General features: G+C 47.6%; 1 long non-coding RNA gene across 1 annotated transcript in view; it reads left to right on the forward strand.

The window, feature by feature from the left end:
- LOC142907639 (uncharacterized) overlaps positions 1-6,999 on the forward strand; it is a 117,825-nt gene extending 110,826 nt beyond the window's left edge. The window contains exons 3-6 of the long non-coding RNA XR_012931165.1: positions 1,952-2,048; positions 3,256-3,291; positions 4,674-4,802; positions 6,227-6,999. This is a non-coding gene — a long non-coding RNA (uncharacterized LOC142907639). The remainder of the gene's footprint in view (positions 1-1,951; positions 2,049-3,255; positions 3,292-4,673; positions 4,803-6,226) is intronic.
- Positions 7,000-19,198: the final 12,199 nt, after the last annotated feature.

Consider the following 19,198-nt stretch of genomic DNA (forward strand, 5'->3'; position numbering starts at 1 on the left):
AGTCAGGACCAGGTAGAGTAGGTGGGTGAATCTGGACCAGGTAGAGTAGGTGGGTGAATCAGGACCAGGTAGAGTAGGTGGGTGGGACAGGACCAGGTAGGGCAGGTGGGTGAGTCATGACCAGGTAGAGTAGGTGGGTGAGTCAGGACCAGGTGGAGTAGGTGGGTGAGTCAGGACCAGGTAGAGTAGGTGAGTTAGTCAGGACCAGGTAGAGTTGGTGAGTGAGTCAGGACCATGTAGATTAGGTTGGTGAATCAGGACCAGGTGGAGTAGGTGGGTGAGTCAGGACAAGGGAGAGTAGGTGGGTGATTCAGGACCAGGTAGAGTAGGTGAGTGAGTCAGCACCAGGAAGAGTAGGTGGGTGAATCAGATCCAGGTAGAGTAGGTGGGTGAGTCAGGACCAGGTAGAGTCGGTGGGTGAGTCAGGACTAGGGAGAGTAGGTGGGTGAGTCATGACCAGGTAGAGTAGGTGGGTGAGTAAGGACCAGGTAGATTAGGTGGGTGAGTCAGGACCAGGTAGAGTTGGTGAGTGAGTCAGGACCAGGTAAAGTAGGTGGGTGAGTCAGGACCAGGTAGAGTAGGTGAGTGAGCTAGGACCAGGTAGAGTAGCTGGGTGAGTCAGGACCAGATAGATTCGGTGAGTGAGTCAGGAGCAGGGTTCGCGTTTATGCCGACGAGTGGGTTACTCGAGGTGGTGGCACCGCACGCTGGAGGATCAGGAATAATAGTAGTTCTTTCGCGACCAATATTGTTCATAAAGGTTTTTTTTTTTCCGAGTTAGATCGCGTAAATATGAATGTCGTTAAACCCGCCACCACCCGACACAGCCAATTAGTAAGGTTCGACGAATCTGGCCAGCGCGAAACATTGTACTCGAATTGTAAATGTTGTGGATTTTTTCTTCAACACACAACTGCTTACTGCTGAACTAGTAACTGATTGCCACGTTTTGTTGACATGACAAAGCTTACTAATTGGCTGTGTCGGGTTAAACGACATTTCTAGATTTAAAGCTTTCGTGACTGCAAGGATCCATACTCTTTGGTTCTATTGGGTAAAGTCACGTAGGTAAAAAAAATAAAATAAAAATAAAACTTTCGCAGCTCTTATAAATTCCCTTTTCACACCATCAATAGGTAAACTCCCCCCCCCCCCCCCCCGCCAAACGGCAAGTCCACCGGCACGTACACCACCTCTTTTCTAAAATCGGCCAATCAAATGCTAATTTTTATGCTAATTTATTTGTCAGGACACCTTGTTTGCTCGCACACAGCTTAAAGGTCCGCGGTCTAAGCGTGGTTGTGTTTCGCTAAATTCTCCTGTTTGATTTGTACTAGGTGCCTCGGTGAATGTATATGCTCTGACTTTAACATAGCTATTTCTGTGACCAGTTACAAGCTAATCACTCAGCTATTTCAATGCTAAATTCTATGCTAATTCGTTTGTCAAGGGGTGCCCTGCGGATGTGTATACTTTAACTTAGCTATTTCAATGCTAAATTCTATGCTAATTCCTTTGTCAAGGGGTGCCTTTGCGGATGTGTATGCTTTAACTTTAACATAGCCATTTCTGTGACCAGTCACAAGCTAATCACTCGGCCATTTCAATGCTAAATTATATGCTAATTCCTTTGTCAAGGCACTTTGTTTCTTCTCACACAGCTTAAAGGTTGTGATCTGAGCGTGGCTTTTTTTCACTCCAGTGCTGTCCTCCAGACAGTCTCGTCCCTTCACCTGATGAAGGCCGCTTGTGTTGTGGCCGAAACGTCGTGATTTTTGTTATTTTATTTTTTTACCTACGTGACTTTACTCAATAGAACCAAAGAGTATTAAACGACATTATTATTATTTACGCAATCTAACCCAAAAAAAACATTTGTTTCATACCTCGAGTCATTTCGGTCTCGACACAGCACTCTGGGCGCCCGTCTCCCCTTTCCATTCCCTATCAGGCTCGGGAAGGATCATTGGCCCTGTGGTGGGAGGTGTGCTGGGAGCGTTGGTGATCATTGCTGGAGGGGTCTTACTCTACGTACGCCGGGAGCGACTGTACGTTCTGAGCGCACGCACACACACACAACACAGTTGCCAACCTCACATTCACTGCGATATCAATTTTGGTCACAGGTGTATATGAACAACCCGCCGTGAATTCACTTCTGGATTAAGACCTGTCCACAACGCACGGGTTGTGGGGTTATTTGCCAATCCTTCGAAACCCTGATCAGAGTATATTAACTCACGCAGCTTCATGTATATTAACTCACGCAGCTAAATAAAGTTATTCATTAAGTTTTGGTAATGATGTGTCTTTCCCTACAGTGCTATTTTGATAGTTCTATCGATGTTTCGTCATGAGACAAATGATCTGTTCGGATCTCTGGCAGAGTAGTGCATCACCCCGTGTTAGACAACGGTCTGTGAGAAACATATCACGCAACTACGTCAAATATTCCTTAAAGTTATGTCTGAGTCAGTCACACTCCGGTCATCCTTGCAGCAGGAGCGGCTTTTGGCTGGTCATCGAACAAATACGGTCACTGTATCGCGTGCTTACGGATGCTCTTCTGCGCCCATCTCAAATTCTCTTCCATCCGATATCAGGAATCCACTGGAGCTTGGCACTTTTAAATGAACTCGATTGGCAAACTAATTTCTTAAATTTATTTTTGTGTTTAGTTTCGTGTCCTTCCCCTGCACCTCTGATTAGCGTGGCTGCCCCCTACTGTATACAGTCATACAGTAGGGGGCTGCAGATTCCTACTCACCCAGCTACGGAATAGGCAATATTCACCACATGGCATTCAAACCTATTGTTTTAATATTTATTTGCGATACCGCATTGGCAGTAATTCATAAATATAGATAACAAAAACTAAGCGCATTTGTTAATACCACTGCACTAACAGGAAATACAATAGATGACGTTTTGGATAATGGTCCTTCTTTATCTATGTGTTTTAAATAAACGCCATTGCCAGAAATGTAATCTAGTATATATTTACTTTCAGGAAAGTTTATGACTGAGTTTGTAATTGTCAGAGCTGGAATTTCTAAAAAGTGCAGAAGCAAATTCATGTTGTCCGGTTTTTGTGCAGTCATTGGTAACTGGGTTGAGCCCAGTTTTAAATACAGGCATCTGCCCAGATTAAATGCTAGGAAGAGACTACTTCTGTCTGTCCATTCATCTGTGTGGCTGTCCACCTAGTAGTCTCCCTATTGGTTAAATGTTCCCAACATGTCCCTCTTTCTACAGGAACTGTTTCAAGAGATCCGATTCCATACAGCAAAGGTAAGTATTCATTATTTTTATCTGTTTGACTCATCGACTCATCTAGCTCCCCTTCACCAGTCCCCCTCAGGTCTCAGATCTGGAGATGCAAATATTCTCTGCATTCCAAGGACGAGCCTTTGGTTGACTTGTGACCACGCGTTTTCTCCTGTAGCCCTCAGACTATGGAACTCTCTTCCACAAGATATCAGGAACCTGTGGACATTTTTAAAGCATATATTAAAACATATTCATATTTATTTACGTAAATATGATAATAAAACATATTCATACTTTATAGCACCATGGCGGCGAGATGTTAACTACCTTGCCTGGTATGCAGTAGGTCGTGGTTTTGATCCAGGCCCTGACGCCAGTATATTTGGAGTTGAAATGTTCTGCCCATGGTGGCATGGATTTTTCTCCAGGCCCTCTGGTTTTTCCCTCCCAATTTGGAAACATGCGTTTACACCTGAATATTTGTCTGCTATACATTCCCCCCTGATACGTTACTTTGTTGAGTTATCATTCGTGGCCAGGTCACTTCTGAAAAATAGCTACATTGCTCAGTGGGCTTTACCTGGTAAAATAAAAAGTGTATACGCTTCCATTTATTCAATTATATTGTATAAGTTAATTTATAAAATGGATTGAAGCATGTTTTTCAACATTTAATGAGAGTTTGCCCCTGTGTCTTGTATAGCATTTGAGATTATCGACATATATTACAATAACAACCAGTGTCTTACAGTACAAAACTAATTCTGTTTGATTCGTGGGCATATACAATACACTGAATATATCAGTGTAGTAATGAAATAGTGGTGGTGAAGTTAGATTTTGTTTGCTTTTAGAACTATTTATAGCATTAGCGGTGGCATTATTCACGTGTTGGTGTCTTAGTACCTGCATGCACTGGTTGTCTCTTCAACGAATCGTATGTGCTCACCACTGAGAATCTCCCGCTTTTGTATGCGAAGGGGGGCACAAACTAAACACAAAACGCAGTTATTAAGAAATGTATTTACAATCTAGTTTTTAAAAAGTGGCTTCCTCATGAAATGTCATTTTTAAAATAGCAATTTTGGAAACGCTGCAATGGGCTAAGACAAGAAAATTCCGTAAATCACAGTTGGAGCCCAGGAGCTTACATTGATGTAAACTGTCTATTTGTAGACACGTCTCGGCAAAGAAGAACACGATTCAAGTATTTATTTCTAAAGTTAATAATTAAGTAATTATATTCCTAACGGGAAAAAGTACAAACATTAAAACTCAACGGGCATGGAGTGACAAGCAAAGTGGTTCGTGCGGTTGCGTTTTGAGGCGGGCAACATCATGCCTGCATGTTGGAATAAAAAAAATGCTCAGCAATATATTGTAATGCCATTTCATTTTTATAGCACAAGAAAATGGGATGATCTCCCGGCTATACCAAGTGGCATGAAAAATGATGTTTGTGATGCAAGTCATAAGGCCGGCAATGAATACGTGATGCCTGACGACTCCGTTTATGAAGATCTGGATAATGGGTACGTGGAAAAGTCACAATTACATAAAATTGACACATAATTTGCTATTAGTATAGGTAATCCAATTTTACACGAGTGAAAATCATGCTTACCATGGGTGTCAGTGTCTAGTTCATGCAATGAACAATTATATGGGTAACACTTCATTTTTGTTAGAAACATTTACACTGTACAATTAAAATTTTAATTAAAAATTACTTTAAGATCCAATCAAAATGTGACTTGATGTTACTCGTGTCACATTCTCATCTAGGCTTAGTCGATTGAAAAATAAAAATCGAATTCAACTCAATGTATTAGCAGGACTTTTATATTTGACTTTTCCAGAATGCAAAAAAAAAACATGAAAAATATGACGTTACTTTTGAAGTTAACAGACCTTCAAAACGTCCATACATTGTAGGACTCTTTTAATAAGTGGAGCATTTTATATATCCTGATTTAAGAGCCCCAAAGAGCATGAGTTTGAGGACCATTAATGAGATTTCAAGTTTTAAAAAGTAATTTAATATTTTTTTAGTAGTATATATGGCGTTGGTTTGACTATATTTGTGACGGATTTTATCATCTCTCTAGCCCTTCTAAATACAACATTACATTTTGACTTAAAACTTTCGGGACTGCAGGAATTCATATTCTTGGTTCTTTTGGGAAAGTCACGTACATAAAAAATGAAAATTAAATTAAAAGAATAAATAAATAATATAATAAAAACCCCACGACGTTTCGATCGCAACACAAGCGGTCTTCATCAGGCGGAGAGAAAGGCAGGGGCAAGCCTCCAAATGCAACTGCTTATCAGGGCTTTCAGAGTGAGCAAAGCTGTGCGGCCTAAACAGCATGGGTGGGGCAGCCAGCGCCAATGTAGGAGCAAAGCACCACAAGTACAAGTAAAGCGAGTGCGTTAGACAATGGGGGAGGGAGGGGGCAGAGACAGGGGGGAGAGGGGGGAGAGGGGGGGAGAGAGGGGGTAGAGATATAGGTGGAACTGAAGGCGAGGGCGCAGTCCAAGTGTGTTACACAATGGGGGGAGGGAGGAGGTAGAGATAGGGGGTAGAGATAGGGGGAGAGAGGGGGGGGTTAGAGGTGGAGCTGAAAGCGAGGGCCCAGTTCAACTGTGTTAGACAATGGGGGGAGGTAGAGATAGGGGGTAGAGATAGGGGGAGAGAGAGGGGGGGTAGAGATAGGGGTGGAGCTGAAGCCGAGGGCTTGTTAAAATAATTTGCATAAAAATAAAATGTCCCGATTGTTTAGATTTTGTATGCATGTTATTATTAATATATTGTTATTATCAGCTTGCTATTTCGCTTAGATTGATTGTATCTATACTTGTGAGTGGCGCTTTATAAACATAGAGATACATAGTTATTGTTGCATGTGTGTTGGATCCTCGTGCTCAAACTTTTATTTTAATTTTATTCAAGTAAACACCAAGAGGACCACCACTCAGGTGCACCGTCGAAGACAGGAGAAGATGATTCCAAGACCGTGGGCAGTTCCGATCCCACCTATCTCGCCCCCGACAATCCATACGTCGATGTGAAATAGCCATTTAAGTCACTCTCCACCTCCTCCTGTTCGATATGAAAAACGGCTCCTCTACTGAGTTTAAAAACATGAACCAGACCTTTCCTGTGCTGGGTTCATGTCAAGGTCTATTTTGCCTCGTACTCAAGGTTAATTCATTCGTACCAGGTTCAAGTTTATCAGGTGTGATATTGTTATAATGCCACCAGTGGGCAGACATTGCACTTATTCGAGAACAAATATTTCTCTTGCAAAAACTGCTCTGCCTTTTTGCAGCTGCGCCTGTAGATCTGTGATTGTATCGGGTATCTGTACTAGTCTAAGGGTACCGATGCAAGTGTAATGGTCTCAGTGGAAATCTCTACGTGTTTTCTTCGAATGGTTCATATAGGTATAGAGTAACAACTATAATTTAAGTGGTTGAGCCAGATGATTGTGTCAGATGTAGTGGATTGTACTGCTCTGATGATGCCTCCCCCCTTCGTATTCGTGAATTGGGCATTGAAGAGTCATACCTTCTGTGGTCTACTCTGGGTGACCACAGGCACACACTACCGGAGAGTTTTTATTTTCAATTGTGCTTTAAGTAACCGCATCTGCCATGGTTTGAGTGGATTCGATTTGGGGTTGTGCCCATAATTTTCGTGGAAGATTAAAGCCATGGATCGTCTGCGTCGGGTCTTGATTCTGGGTTAATGTGTTATACATATAACACATTGGGCGATATAAATATATTTGTATTACTTACCAACATAGCCTATACGGGAGTTAATCTATAGAGAGTGTTAATCTGTTGTTATTCTTTGTTAAGATTATCGGTTTCATGTCAGACTCATTTGTGGCTGCATGATGACGACTGAACCATGGACACGTAGGATGGGAGGATGAGTAATAATCAAACTTGCAATTAATCGATCATTTTTCACAATCACGAGAAGTGCTAAACCCAAATCCTCTGCAAATTTCGCGTTAAAATTCATACATATTGGATGTGTAATGGTACTGTTGTAACATCAATGGCGTGCCACAGTGGGGAGATGTTAAACACCTTGCCTGATATACAGGAGGTCGTGGGTTCGATCCCGACCATGACGCCTGTTGTATATTTGGAGCTTGCCGGTTCTCTCCGTGGTCATGTAGATTTTTCTCCGAGACCTCCGATTTCTCCTTCCACATTTAGAATCGACATCACGCATTTAGAGTATTTTGCTGATATAAATGTCCAAATGATAAGCCATTACGTTGAGCTATCAATTGTGATAACCAGATCGCTTCTAAAAAAATGTTATATAGCTCAGTGGGCCTGTCTGGTAAAATAAAATAGTTTATTTTAAGGATCACCATGTACTTTATTTGTATTTACCATGTAATTAATATGTATTCACTATATAATATAGCTGGTTTAAAATTAACCTGTAGGCTTAGTTATATAAAATGTTAAGGTAAATGGAAGTAAATTAAACACCTTAATTATATACACGTGAATTTTTCCTATTAAAATTGTGACTTAATGTATAAATTTTATACTTCTTTATGACAGGTATTTGGCGATAATCAGGAGTATCTGCTTTCATGTCTCCATAAACTTTATTGACAACCGCATCAATTTCATTTTTTTTCACGAAAAAACACTTCCCCATGAGACATGCAAGGACGAATTCTAGAGCTCATTTTCCGTCAGTTTTAGCTGCTAGCAAATTGTTGTTAATCAGAAAATTCACTCTAGGAGGCAGCTATAAACAGTACATGATACGCAGTTTGATGCCATCTTAGAATTTCAGGAAACCCTTTCCTCTACACATTTGTATCGTGCAAAGTATATATTTAACACTCGACAATGTTAATAACATTTCCATTCGCAATACTTCCTGTTTAATGCTTGGGTTGATGTAGGGTAACATAACACAAAAGGAGGGAGTGTCGTATTACATAATCGGAAAATCTATACTACAGGAGCAAATCGATAAGGTGTAAGGCTCCTTTTCACAGACGCCCAATAGTGGGCGGGTAAGAACGTTACAACAAGCAATGCAAAAACACGATAGGAGTGCCTTTGAGCTTGCAGATTGCCGCTCTTTTCAAGAAAGTAATCCCCCCTCCCCCACAATGGACAAAGGTTTTTTTTGTAAGCAGACGGGTTTTCTCATAAGGCGATGTCATTCGGCGCGCGAGTTTCCGCATGGTGCAACTGATTGCTCGAATGATTCAAAGTAGTCATCTCTTATTATTTTACGACTACCTCCATGGAATAATCAGTGCTCGTTATCCTTGAACTAATTTCAAATAAAGTGTATAACCTACCGCAAAACTATTGTAAGAAACTCGTGTTTTTTTATATAGTCCATTTAGTGTAAAAAGCACTTGCTCATACAAAACACACCGATACATCAAACACGTGCACGTGTATACACGGTACAATATAAACGTGGTGAGTTGTGGACTATGATGAAGACTATAATTGGCTTTACCCTTTCTGGCATTAAGACGGGTGTCAAAATGTTCAAACACCAAATAGACACATGTTGCAAGGCATCAAGTCGTGCATTAACCACACATACTTGTGGCAAAACATACAAACATGCTCTAATAATAACATATGCTTTATCTTTGAGACGGTGAGGGAAGCCAGGAGGGGGAGAGCAGTGACTGAGTCCCAGAGCGGCCAGGAGCACCTTGGAGAACTACCTGGAAAAAAAAACTCTTGAACTTGGCAGAGCGCTACTGCTCACTTTTGACTGATAAAAAGACTATAAGGCTTTAGCTACACTCGATTGCTGCACTTCTTTTCAGCCACTTGAGCAGTGGCGGGCCGTGTATTTTACACCTTGGCCTTCAGTGCTATCCTCCTGCAGTTGCAGTGAGGGAAAAAAGTATTTGATCCCCTGCTGATTTTGTACGTTTGCCCACTGACGAAGAAATGATCAGTCTATAATTTTAATGGACGTTTATTTAAACAGTGAAAGACAGAATAACAACAGAAAATTTCAGAAAAACGCATGTCAAAAATGTTACAAATTTATTTGCATTTTAATGAGGGAAATAAGTATTTGACCCCTCTGCAAAGCATGACTTAGTACTTGGTGGCAAAACCCTTGTTGGCAATCACAGAGGTCAGACGTTTCCTGTAGTTGGCCACCAGGTTTGCACATATCTCAGGAGGGATTTTGTCCCACTCCTCTTTGCAGATCTTCTCCAAGTCATTAAGGTTTCGAGGCTGACGTTTGGCAACTCGAACCTTCAGCTCCCTAAACAGATGTTCTATGGGATTAAGGTCTGGAGACTGGCTAGGCCACTCCAGGGCCTTAATGTGCTTCTTCTTGAGCCACTCCTTTGTTGCCTTGGCCGTGTGTTTTGGGTCTTGTCATGCTGGAATACCCATCCACGACCAATTTTCAATGCCCTGGCTGAGGGAAGGAGGTCTCCACCACTCACCCATGTCGTGGTCTACCAGTGTCACTCCACCACTCACCCGTATCCTGGTCTACCAGTCTCACTCCACCACTCACCCGTGCCCTGGTCTACCAGCCTCACTCCACACTCACCCATGCCCTGGTCTACCAGTGTCACTCCACCACTCACCCGTGCCCTGGTCTACCAGTCTCACTCCACCACTCACCCATGCCCTGATCTACCAGTCTCACTCCACACTCACCTGTGCCCTGGTCTACCAGTGTCACTCCACCACTCACCCGTGCCCTGGTCTACCAGTCTCACTCCACCACTCACCCATGCCCTGATCTACCAGTCTCACTCCACACTCACCTGTGCCGTGATCTACCATTTTCACTCCACACTCACCTGTGTCGTGATCTACCAGTCTCACTCCACCACTCACCCGTGCCGTGGTCTACCAGGCTTACTCCACACTCAACCGTGCCGTGGTCGACCAGTCTCACTCCACACTCACCTGTGCCGTGATCTACCATTTTGACTCCACACTCACCTGTGCCGTGATCTACCAGTCTCACTCCACCACTCACCCATGCCGTGGTCTACCAGTCTCACTCCACACTCACCTGTGCCGTGGTCTACCAGTCTCACTCCACACTCAACCCTGCCGTGGTCTACCAGTCTCACTCCACACTCACCCGTGCCGTGATCTACCAGTCTCACTCCACACTCAACCCTGCCGTGGTCTACCAGTCTCACTCCACCACTCACCCATGCCGTGGTCTACCAGTCTCACTCCACACTCACCCGTGCCGTGGTCTACCAGGCTTACTCCACACTCACCCGTGCCGTAGTCAACCAGTCTCACTTCACCACTCACCCGTGCCGTGCTCTACCTGTGGCACATTAGGAATGGACCACTCTTTTAATTATTTCCTGGTGCAGCAAGCGAGTAAATGTGGTTTTATGAAAGTCCTTATGTGCTGTGCAGTATATCAATGCACGTGTGTACACCAGCATGCGATAACTCAATTGGGCCTGTGGGTGGCTGGCCGGGTTATTGATTAACCGGACTTGTACACCAGTCACGTGGTTAATGGCGACTCGGTTGAGGATTACTGTGTGACACACGTGCTGTTGCATTCTACAGGTAAATGACCCAAAGGTTGTTTTTGATCGTTCTAGACTTGTTCTAGACTTCCAGCTTGACTTTTAATTGTTAGTTTGTGATATATTCAATAGGATGATGACGTACTGTAGTTAATACTTGAAATAATCTAACCCTAATACTGTTTATTCTATAACCATGCCCATGCACCGAGAGTATCACTACTTGCAATGCTATTGAGATTATAACACATGTACAGTAGTAAGTTGTATAATGGTAACAAGTATAGTACGTGTTCTGTACACATACAGTACCGATAATGCGTGTAAGATACCGATATAAGTGGATGTTATAGATAGACATACAGCTTAGGATTAAAGTAATATTCGAAAAGTGCAGTGCTAAGGTAATTGTCAAAGACAAATATGGTTTATCAGTAGTATAATTGGGTGTAAGATAATCTGTTATTGATTAACCGGACGTACACCAGTCACGTGGTTAATGGCGACTCGGTTGAGGATTGCTTTGTGTGACACGTGCTGTTGCATTTTACAGATTGACAATAAATGTGTTTGCCCTCGATTTGGAGATCCTGCCCACGTCCTTCATTTCGAGTGTGCAGCATACCAGTCTCACTCCACCACTCACCCGTGCCATGGTCTACCAGCCTCACTCCACACTCACCCATGCCGTGGTCTACCAGTCTCACTCCACCACTCACCCGTGCCGTGGTCTACCACTCTCACTCCACCACTCACCCATGCCGTGGTCCTCCAGTCTCACTCCACTCACCCGCGCCCTGCGCAGAGGGACCACCGCCAAGTAATTTGTATTGTGCACACAGCGATTTCCCTTCTATCAGGCCAGACCAGACACAGCCCGATATAACTACACCCCGTGCTCCAGAGCTCATAAAAAGGTGGGAAAAGTGTAGATTCGTCGTGGGCGCGAAGGGCCAACCTAGGTTGTGTTCACAACACCCCTGTGGAGAGATACAAAATACCCGTCCGCACTCGTGGATAAGGGTACATATAGGTACAAACACACATAGAGACACCCACCTAAAGTTATGGTCACACGGGTGCTTTCTACTCAACGAATCGGGGTGAACTATTAACTCCAGTGTGAGTTAAGGCAGAGTAGTTTCCTAGCTGAGGTGTGGAATCATGAGTCTTTGGCATACACTAGTGAACTCGGAGTACCCCTCAGGGGGGCTATGTTCTTGGCGAGTGTGGCTCAGGGCTACTCCTCCACCCCCAGCCCCCTCCCCACAACAACGCTTAGCTCCAAGATTTGGACCTGAAGTCGGCCTAAAAATCTGGTACCGAGAGCCAGGTCGAGGAATGCCGGACGGGGTGGGGCTACACCCAGTGCATGGGGGCGAGCTACTGCCAGTCGACCTCTAGCCACTAAGCTAGCAGCCCCTCTCCTCTCGGGGGAAGGGCTTTCCTCCCAGGTTAGAGAGGACACCGAGGGAGAGAGCGAGACACTCACCAGGTGCGTTCGCGTTGGGCCCGCGGCCCGGCCAGGCGGCATGGCAGAAACTTTCGCGATGATGGCAGAATCTAGCGATGATCACGCACGAGGGACTGCCCAACGCAGAGGCTACTCCCGGCCAGCTCTCGCCATGCCAGCAAGGCGTCGGTTTAGCCGCCCCCCTAATTTGCCCACACTGCTCGTGTAGACCTCACGTCGAGTGACACTGTCATACCGCCACACTTGAGCAGTGAATCAGGCCCTCCCCGATGCACTCAGGCGTGGTTGCCTCATACTCCGACAGTGGATCAGGCCTTCCTGGTGTGCTCTGATGTGCTCGCTCTACACTCCAGCAGTGGATCAGGCCTTCCTGCTGGTGCCACCTGTTTTTTTTATTCTCCTTCTTAGTGCTCTTTACTTGCCTTTTATACCACCCTCATTGAATTAATATGAAGGGGATCTGACCTGGATGCTTGTTGAATGAACCATGCCCATGCTCAAATAACATTTCCTCACATGCAAAGGCACGCTCCAACTCCCACTCTCACAAACACGCAAAACCAGTCATACCCCCACCAGACACATAAAGAGTGCAAACAATTATGTCGGGGATTGGGATTCTCTTTCACCTCATCACGTTGTGGCTCCCTTCATAATAAGAGACAATGATTTGTTTGTCTCTTTAAACTGTGTTTTTCCCTACTTTATCCTACTCGCGTAGTCCACTCCAATCTTGTCACGTACTTGTAATAGCCCTATGGTATTTGAGGTCCAGAATATACGGCGTCTCGATATACATAACATTTCCCTGCATATACAGTAGAACATCAATTATCCGGCAACTTCAGGAGAAAGGGGGTGCCGGATAAAAAAAAAACTCCAGATAATCACTGATCATTATTTAAAAATATAATATTTGCATAATCTTGAATAACATGTATTTAGGTGTTATGTTTTTATTGTTTAAATGTTTGCTATATGACATTGGCATAAATAATCAAAGACAAACAATATCCAGTAAAAATTTACATTAATTACTGTACTTACCACTTCAATCTCTAAGACTATGTACTACTGTGCTCGTGTGTTTGACGATCGACGGTCTGACGCGAACGCCGAATTATGTGCACTTGTGGTACCACAGCAATGGAGCAACTCTGCCAGTGATGCTATCTCCTCGTACCCCCCCACACGAACTCATGCACACCTCCTCTAAACACACACATGCACTCATGTAGGGTCTCGTGGGGGGGTCACCTGGAACTCTGGGTTTTTACCCGAGGGGTCCCTCTTGGGGACGTCCCATGGTTTCCCAGTGCCAGGCTGAATTGCACTACGACCCCGTGAATTAGCTTAAAGTTGTATGGGCACGACGAGCTCACGGAGCAAACCGCAGTGAAAACACACCCAGCACAGGTTATAGGGCCTTGGGGGAGCAAAGCTCCCAGCGAGCAATGCGCGAGAGGAGGTGGGAGGGCAAGTTCCTGGGTTGACTAAAGAAAAACATGACCCGGAGTATGAGGAGGAGGACGAGCGCACAGACGACGGGTGAAGGCGCGCCGGTGGCGCCACGCCAGGTAGGGGGCAGGGCATCGGTTTAAAATCGAAAGGTAGGCGCCCGATTGGCCGTGCAGGGTGACACTACGTGACCCTGGATTTCTGGACAAAGGGAGGGGAGAGAGAAAGCGTTAGTCAGTTCTCCTGCAGCCGGCCAGCTACCCGGTCGGACTCCCAGCCACTCGCAGTGTCTGAGCGACGTGGGCGAGTGCTGCTATGACTTGACCCCAGGCAGAGACCTCTCGGACCCTCGTCCCTCCGACTCCCACCGCGTCCATGATACGTCTGCGGGGTGAGAAGTAGCGTAAGGGTCCACCTAGGGATTGAATAGGTGAACGGGTGATGTACACGGATTCTGCTGGACACGAGGGCGGTGGCCTAACTCGTGAGCGCCACACACTGCAGCGTGCTCGGGATCGCGCGCTGCACACTGCAAGTGGAGCTGGGATGGGACTGCTGGGGAGGGTCACCCTTGAGGTCGGTCTCGGACACCAGGTGTGTACCCAGGAGTTCTATGTCTCGAGCGTGTTGTGCCATGAATGTATTGCAGGTACCGACTTTCTGGAAAAGTTGGGGCTCAACGTGCAGCCCCACCAGCGATGCACCACCATGGGAGCGGATTCCGTTCCTGGGACAAGAGCCGGGTCGTCCCCCATTGAGCCCGTGGCCACCATCCTGGCGTCGGCCATCACCGTCGGCCCCCTTGCAGAGATGCTGGTGCTAGTGGCAACACCCTCCACCGACCCCGCACACCGACCATCAGGTGAAGTAATGCTGACTCCTCACCCGGAGTTGGCGGCACGGTATGGGGTTGTGGGGTCCGCCACGCTGGTAAATGCAGATGGGGGCCGACTGTTAATGCGGGTATTTAATCCCCACAGTACCCCAGCAGCGCTGCGACGGCGCACCACGGTAGCTACAATACACCTCCTGCACGCATGCCACTCTAACAGCTAGGTGTGTTTGCACCTCTAGACTGGAGACCCATGCCACCCCGAGGACAACCAGGACCTGGCCTGGCGAGTTGGCCCGACTCCCAGAGCCGAGGTCGTCCCCCTGCTTGATGCGCTATACAGTATGTACCCTGGGCGGATTTACCCAAGGGGGAGGCCGATCAGCAACTCTGACCCATCGGTCTTCTGTAGTGACCCTTCCGCGCGGCCAATAGCTGTACACTGCATTCACCATCTCCACTTCCTGGCATGTAGGCCCCTGAGCTTCAGCATCTCCTGTCCAAGCCACCACCTTAGGCCATTGCCGTATGTTCTCGTGCCTGGCCATGCCCTCCATGGTCGCCACCACGGGAATCGCCACTGCAGGTGGCAGCTCCGACGCCCCCCGCTGCCCACCCCAAATGGCACCTACCGGCCACGCCATGCCCTCCATAGGCGAAATGGCTGCCGGCAACCACGTCGTCTCCGCCGCAGAAATCGCCACTGCAGATGGCAACTCTGGCAAGACCCGTGGCCCATTCCTCGATCCCCTGGATGGCAGGCGCAGATGCAGAGTGCTGCGTGACCAGCTGGCCAACAGTCACGAGGAGCAGGTCGAGACAGCAAAGCACCTTGTGCCACCCATCCACAGCTCGTGACTCCGGAGGATCGGCACTCCTCTCCCGCTGATCCGCAGTCACTGCTCCATCACCAGAAATTCCAGTGCCGCCTCGTTCAGCCATGGGTACGCTACCTGGCCCAGCGCCATCAACGTGCTGTGATAAGCGATGGACGTCTCTGCCTTCCCCCACTTTCACTGCCGGAACTTCCTCTGCATATTCGATGGGGGATTGAAAACAGCTGCCATTTCACCATACGCCTCTTGTAGCGTAGCCCTTCACTTCTCCGGCACAGCTCGGAACTACGCTAGGGCGTCGTTGTCAAGGGCGGTAGGCAGGGCTCTCAGTGTTTCCTCTTCCAACCATCCGATGGCTTGATACGCTGCCTCGAATCTTCGGGTGAAGGCTCCCCAGTCGCCTCCTGCTGCTACAAATTATTTTACAGGCATCATCCACCGTGGGCGGTCAGTTACTCTTTCTCACGCCTCCGGAGCTGTATGTTCTTCAGCCGCCATTTGGTTACCTCGCGAAATGACGGCCATCAGTTGAACGGTTTCCATTGAGGGGACTACCACCGTGGTCTCCGCCATTCCTCCTCTCGCCGCAGCTGCGGCAAGCTACACTGTGAGCTAAGAGCCCTGCTAATAGCCGGTCCAGCCATCCTGTTACCTCGTCCTATTCCTCGATTATTTGTTTCTGTCGGCCGGCCCCCCCTCTCCTCGTTAGCACCGCTGCACCCTCTTCACCAGTGGGGTTATTCACTGGGTCCCCACCAACTGGGGCTTGCTGCAAGGGGGTCTCTTTCCTTTTCCACGTTGTTGTCGGTGAGTTCTCCTTGCAACAATGCCATGGCACTGGTTGTAATTACGACTTGACACACTTCTCTTGAGATGGCACTTTATTGAAGACGCGTTTCCTTGACATCAGGCAGCCCCGAGTCTCCCGCACATCTCCCATATATACCAACTGAGACCACGTCCCCCTTCTCAATCATTCTCGCCGACTCTGGACGCTCGCTCCACTGGCAGATTCCACTGTTCTCTTCCATTACCTGACCTTGCTCCCTTCTCAAACATTCCCGTAGCCAGCAGTCCTTTCGCACTCACAACTATTACCCCTGTCATTACCCCCCGTGGCCACTAGTCCCTTCACACCGCATGCAGGCTCTATTGCCATTCCACATACAACATAGAATGCTCATGATCTTGTCAGATCTCAAAAGCAAAATACAAAGGTTAAGCCATGCGCGTTGATGGCTGGGAGGGGAGGAAGTTTGACCATATTGCACCATTCTGGTCAATGTGGGTTGTTGAAGGCGAGACATATAAAAGTACAACACAACAATGGATGTTGTTGCACTGGACTGTAGTCGGCTGGTCATCGCATAGTCTCACAGTACATAACGTATTGTATGCCACCTATGGTCACCCAAGTACGAGCACCTAGCCTTGCTCAAACCTTAGCTTCTGCGATCTGACACATTTTAAATGCGATTTGTTCAGAGGATTCAATATTAATTCATGGTTAATGAATCCTTCAACCACCTCCGATTAGCACGGTTGGCTACTTACGGCGAGAAATAAGTTTAATATATGTACGTGTACACATTAAATCTGGAATAATGAGGCTCGCCAGCCCTACGGTATCTACACTATGGCTACTTCACCTTCCTCCAGTTCTTGGGATGTCCGTGGAATATTTTCGTGTTCACACCAAAAACGGCCGTTTACCACGACCGGGGTAACATCTGCAATGCGGCGCTCAAGTGTTCTAAGACGATTGCCAGGGGCCATGGCACAAGTATTTTAAAGGGACCTGCCCTCCCCCCCATCTTCCCCCGTGTTCGTCACCTGGTACCTCAGCCACTATGGCCCTTGGGCCTCAGTGCAGGTGCACTGCTGCTGGCTACATCACTCACTGTCAGGTTAAATGGAACGTCCGTCCCCTTCCCCCGTCCCCTCAGTAGGAGTGGGCGACCATTTAGCCTCGAACTCCCCGCTCCCTACCCTTGAGCTTGTGGCTTAAATGCTCACGGTTCCCTCGAGGGCTAGGGAGGGTTGTTATGCCACCGCTTCCAGCAAGGAAGTTCATTGATTTTTCGCCAGGATGGTCTTTCTACTCTCCCCCCTCCTCCTCGGCCTCTTCTCCCCGGGCCCCCGCCGATCAGGTGATCGGCCCCCTCCGCACCAGCGCCCTCTCTGAGGGACATGGCTAAGTGGCTGGCTCATCACCGCCCGGAGTTATGCCACGCACTCCCCACGCACACCACCACTAATGCGGAGGTGGCTGCGTGCACGCGCGTGCCGGCGTAGCGCACGTCACTCACCACGGCTCTCGCTAAATATAGCCGTATGAATATGCACGCGCCCCTCCCCCCTCCTGTGGGTCGGCCTTAATCCGCTGTGCAAACACGCACGTGCGCGCGACACGCGTATACAATGACGGCCGTATTGATGGTAATATACGTGCGCCTCCCACACCAACTCCGCGCTGAATGGCACTGCACTCGTGTGTAAAACACGTGGGGTAACGCCGGCGAACGGGTTTTAACCCACACCTCCCTCGCCCTATTAATCACGCGGCGCCGCTGCATGGACGCGGGAGCCGTTAATGAATTACTACCCGCGTGCCTCCCACACACACGCTCGAATTACGCACCATGCTGAAACTCTCCCCACACACACAGAAATCACGCTGCGCCTGTGCTCTGTGCAAAAGTTTATTAATGGCGCGCTTAAAGAAAAACCCTATTCGGCCCGGAGTAAATTTTCAGCGAGGTGCGCCTTGCCTATCCCTTTTCAATCCCTGGGTGCACCCTCACTCTACTTCTCACCTTGCAGACTTACTCACGGGGTCGTACAGACGCGGTGTGAGTAGGAGGGACGAGAGTACGAGAGGTCTCTGCCTATGGTCGAGTCGTAGCAGCCCTCCCCAGCGTCCCTCGGACGCTGCGAGTGCCTGGGAGTCGGACCAGGCAGCTAAACGGCTGGAGGAGAACTACCCAACGTTTCCCTCTCCCTCCTTTCATGCCCTCGGAATCCAAAGTTGCAGGGTCACGTGGTGTTATCCTGCAAGGCCAATCGGGCGCCTACCTTGCGATTTTAAACCAATGCCTCAACCCTATCTGGAGCGTTGCTTTCCATTACACCTTGATCCATTGTCTGTGCACACGTCCTCTCCAGCCCGGACTCAACCGGTTTGATCGGGGTGGCCGTTCCGCGGAATTCGCAGCTGCAGTTAGTCCAGGAATTTCCCTCCCACCTCTTCTTATGTGCTCCTCGCTGAGTGTTTGCCCTCGAGGCCCTATCTCTCTGTGCTGTGAGTGTTTGATTACGGTTAGCCCGGTGAGCTTCGTCACGCCCATACAATTTTAAGCCAATTCACGGGGCCGCAATGCAATTTAGCCTGGGGGGGGGGGGGGGTCGGCCAATCTCCTGGCACTGGGAAACCGTGGGACATCCCCACTAGGGGCCCCTTGGGTAAAGACCCATGGTACCAGGTGACCCCCCCCCCCCCCACGAGACCCTACGTGGGTGTATGTGTATGTTTAGAGGGGGTGTGCGTGCGTTAGTGTGGAGGGGTGCGAGGGGATGGCAGTGCCGGCAGAGTTGCTCTGTTGCTGTGCCACCACACTTGGAGCGGTTCTACAACGTACAGTGTAATTTGTTTGTTTTGAATTTAAGCTCTATTTGATCGATAGCATCCTAACAGTATTTTATCAAGTAAAGTAGACCAGTTTCAAAATGACGTGATTCAGAATTTAAAGCAAGGACACCCCCCTCCCCC

This window comes from Petromyzon marinus, chromosome 80, assembly GCF_048934315.1.
Source record: "Petromyzon marinus isolate PM22_M1 ecotype Great Lakes invasive population chromosome 80, UKy_Petmar_22M1.pri1.0, whole genome shotgun sequence".
In the NCBI taxonomy this organism is placed as follows: Eukaryota; Metazoa; Chordata; class Hyperoartia; order Petromyzontiformes; family Petromyzontidae; genus Petromyzon; species Petromyzon marinus.